Source organism: Tympanuchus pallidicinctus, unplaced genomic scaffold, assembly GCF_026119805.1.
Source record: "Tympanuchus pallidicinctus isolate F22 unplaced genomic scaffold, pur_lepc_1.0 scaffold2, whole genome shotgun sequence".
In the NCBI taxonomy this organism is placed as follows: domain Eukaryota; kingdom Metazoa; phylum Chordata; class Aves; order Galliformes; family Phasianidae; genus Tympanuchus; species Tympanuchus pallidicinctus.
Genome location: NW_026294721.1, coordinates 33,892,686 through 33,896,712, shown reverse-complemented (window position 1 = coordinate 33,896,712; position 4,027 = coordinate 33,892,686). Strand labels below are relative to the sequence as shown.

The following is a 4,027-nucleotide window of genomic DNA, read 5'->3' as shown; positions in this document are numbered from 1 at the left end:
TCTTCTTTTTGGCATTTCTTCATCACTCCATTCTCAATTGATGGACATCCTCTAGCATCCTAAAAGAGTCTGAGAGTTCAACATGGGACTCAGTTAGTTCAACCAGGTAGAGCTAGGGCTGGGAATGAAACACAGGCAGCCAGATAAACCAGTCATACTGTGTCTGGTGTTTTGTACGTAGTCTTTCTTATTCTCAATTCATGCAGGTCAGGCAGTTATAAAAGAATTCAGATAACAATCTTGGGTTTGTTTGGTGGAGGTTGTTGTTTTTACATCTCTTAATTCCTCACCAATACTTGACCCTGTTTTCTAAAATCATGTCTGAGTGATTGAAAAGTAACATTTTTCCCTAGTAGTTTCCACAACTCTTTTTTATTTTTCCAGAAAAGAAAGTATAGAATCATAGAATGACGTGGATCGTTATGTTCCCACCTCCCTGCCACAGATAGGCTTGCCAACTGATAGAGTATCTCTATGAAGAACATTATATTTATGAGCGGGGGAGAGGGAAGTGCAGGTGTTGTAGCAAATTTGCAGTCTGTGAAAGAGAAGTCCTTCACCATTTGTGCTTTCTCTCTTCATCCAAGATTATCCACGTGCATTACTGATGCTAGTGATTTTTGGATCCTGTCTGCTAACTACGTATGCTTTTAGTCTTGAAGGTTGTCTAAATTTTTATGCATCTTTGCTAGTCTTTAAAGCAGTCTAGTGAAGCCAGTTAATTTTCCAAACAAAAAGAGAAAATACAGGGATTTAAATTGCATAGTAAAGTGAAGTCAACTAAAAAATTAAGGTTTTGTAATTGTTGCTAGGACTATACACCTGTATGGGAACTGCTGAATCACTGCCTAAACTTCTGATTGATCACCTGAGGCAAGCAATGAGTCAACCCTGGGAGCACAGGTGAAGGCAATTCGCCTGTGCTGCTGGAAGGGGTGGAGCCTGGCTCCACCTCTCTTAGATCCCATTTAAGAGCTGACTACCAGTAGGGAAGGATCTCTTCTGGAGATTCCTTCTCTGGAGTTTTGCAGCAAGCCCAGGGCGCAGGTAAGCAGTCTATCTATTCTCTTCTTGTTTTTATAGCTTGCTTTGCTGAACTCTCTTGTTTGTTTCGTAATTATAACCTCTTTATATTCATTGGTTATGCAACACCTCAGCTATGTTGGGAGGTATTTTCCTTCCTCAACTCTTTACTAGTTTTTATTGCATGGAGTATCGTTCAAGACTACTGTTCACACTCTCCTTAGACACTTGACTCAGCACTTAACAATAACAGTAAAAATCTTTTCTGTACAAATTCCAATGAAAGGACTAACGTTTCTCATGGTTTTTGTGCCCCTGACTCTAAGATTTTCAATTTGTTCTTGGATGCTTTTAGAGGATTAGCAATTTGTAGTGATTTCATAGATGATTGGGAGGGATTGTATATTTCTCTTAATGTAAAAAGTTTAAATCCTTCAGTTTTAAAAATAACTGCAGACATCCTACAAATTATTTAGAACTGTGAGCTAGATAGCAACTCAATATAGAAACATATAGTTAAAGAGGGAAATTAGATTTCCAATTTTCCTTCATGAACATTAATTATTATTATAATATCTTGACCTGTCAGCACTTAATCTCATCTGCTTCTGCTGAAGGGATTTTGATTGTAAATGTACCTCTGTAGAAAGAACCATGTGGAAAAATAGCAGCTATCTAGTGGAAGGTCACTTCCCAAGCACGTGTTTCCATTTTTTAAATTCTTCTCTGTCAGCATAGTACTTGTATCACTTTTTGTTCATTTTTTTGAAATCTACTCAGGTTTCTATAGTAAACAGAAACTGTTTGTGATGGTTGATCTGAAAAGAAATGGCATGCAACTGGTGAGAAAACACTGTATTTGACGTTGGCTCGGATGAACTTACTATGCCTTTCAAGAACACTTACGTCTGCTTTGGTATCTCAGCCTTAGCAAATTTATTTGTTCTAGCCTTAATAAGGAGAAGATATACCCCAAACATTCTCTTAAGGATGCAGCCTGCTCCAGGAGCCTGCTTTAGACAGAGGGATTGAACTAGATGATCTCCAGAGGTCCCTTAGAGCCCCTAAGGTTCTGTGATTCTGCAAGGAAAAAGAATGAGAGACCATAAGACAGATTGCTTCTAGATGAAGCTTTCTGGCAGATAATTTTAGATAGATGCATGCTAGTTGCTGTCTTTCTTCCGCTTTCTGTCAGAGTAACAGTTCTCAGTGTGTACCTGTTACCTGACAGTAACATACTTAAGCTTAAAATAATCATTTAAATGATCGTTTCATCATGCTTGCTGATAAATTTCTATACCCAGGTCAAGGTGTTCTATTCCTTTCAGTCATAACCTCATGGAGTATCATTCAACAGAATGTGCACAGGATATTTAATTTGATGTGGTTTGGAAATAATTTCTTAACCCTTTCACTCTTGTACAGATGGTAATTAATTTCAGATTAGCAATCCAGAAAGCTGAAATCTGAAGAAAGAGCGCTTCGATTAATCCCAACTTCCATGCATAAATAGCAATATCACTCCATTTCACTGTGTATGTGGAGAGAAGATATAAATTGACAAATCTTTTATCTCAAGCTAGATTTCCTTCTGCAACAGCAACAAATCAGGCCTGCTTTCCATTCGAGTGGCTGCTGAAGCTTAGAACAAAAACTTTAAAAGCACCAGAATTTGAGATTGTTAGGTAATGCTTAAAAATGTGTTTTTAAGTGTTCTGTAAGGAGCACTTCTGTCAGTATACCTTGTGCATTGTGCATCTTCTGTGCATTGCAAAATAGAAGATTTGCCATATGTACTTAGAGAATATCTTCAAAGTTTGTTTATATCTTTTGAAAAATTGCTTGTCTAGTTCTGGCAACATTGTAAATCTTCATTTTGTATTTGATCACTTCAGAGGAAGGAGGGCATCTGGTACATACCACTGAAGATGGAGAAAGAAAAGAAAATGCATGCAGAAGACTTAAGCATGCTCATTGGTTTTTGAATCTTTTACATATTAGGAATCTGTTGGGGAGGGAAAAAGAAATCCACTGATGCTAATAGGACTGGCTAACTAATCTTACTTGATTTTTGAACTAGACTTCAGTATCTTTTCTTATATTAGCGAATAAAATAAAAAGAAAGCTGTAGATTTCAATGTGCTGCCAGCAAATGTTTCACACATTTTCTTATAAGTGAAGGATTAAATGATTTAACTAACTTTGATCATGCAATTCGAAGAAAATGAAAGTTGATGAAATGTTTTGGATGTATCTTCAGTAGCTTTAGCATCAACTATTTTGAGTCCTTTTGTGCAAAATAGAACATAACAATCATACCAGAACAAAATTTCAGGGGTCTCTCACTGTTTCTTTCTCAATATGACACTTGGTGTGCCTAAGAAAGTATTCATTATTTTTATTCAAACTTGGTTCACACTGGTTTTACTTCATTTTTTCAGGCTGTGAGAAATATTGTAAATCATTATTTTTTTATTTTTGTGTCCTTCACAGTGTTTGTGCAAAGGGACTCCAAAATATCCTGGAAATTATGAATTATAGCAAATATAAAGAGTTTGGCAGAGTAGTGTTGATGCAAATGAAGCTGGCTGTGTTCCTCCATAATAACTGCTTTCATTAATTATCACTTCCACTATCGAAGGAACACTGAATCACATTGTATTTTATGCTGTTGGCATTATACTGAAATTGCTACTAAAATCCTTAGAGATCCTGTTCTGCTGTGCTACATCAGCCATTTTTACAGCCTTAGTGCTTATGCTGTGAGTGAGGTCTGTGCAGACTGCTATCTATTTAGTTTGCTTAGCCATGAAGCCAGAGAACGATTCTTAAAAATATATGTACTTGCTACAAAATCCTTATTAGCTTGATTAGTCTGATTTCAGAGATGTAATACTGTGGTAATGGTAAGCCAAAAAAGAAAAAGGGTTATATCTGTTCACGTGGGTACAAGAGCGATTATACAAAATTGAGAAGTACTTTCATTTTCTGTAGAAATGAAAGG

The 4,027-nt window shown here is 36.5% G+C and overlaps 1 long non-coding RNA gene across 1 annotated transcript; it reads left to right on the top strand.

Moving 5' to 3' along the window:
• The first annotated feature begins 1,016 nt into the window (after positions 1-1,016).
• Positions 1,017-3,738, top strand: LOC128080029 (uncharacterized). The gene is made up of 2 exons (XR_008206458.1): positions 1,017-1,047; positions 2,449-3,738. It is a non-coding gene; the product is annotated as an uncharacterized LOC128080029 (long non-coding RNA).
• Positions 3,739-4,027: the final 289 nt, after the last annotated feature.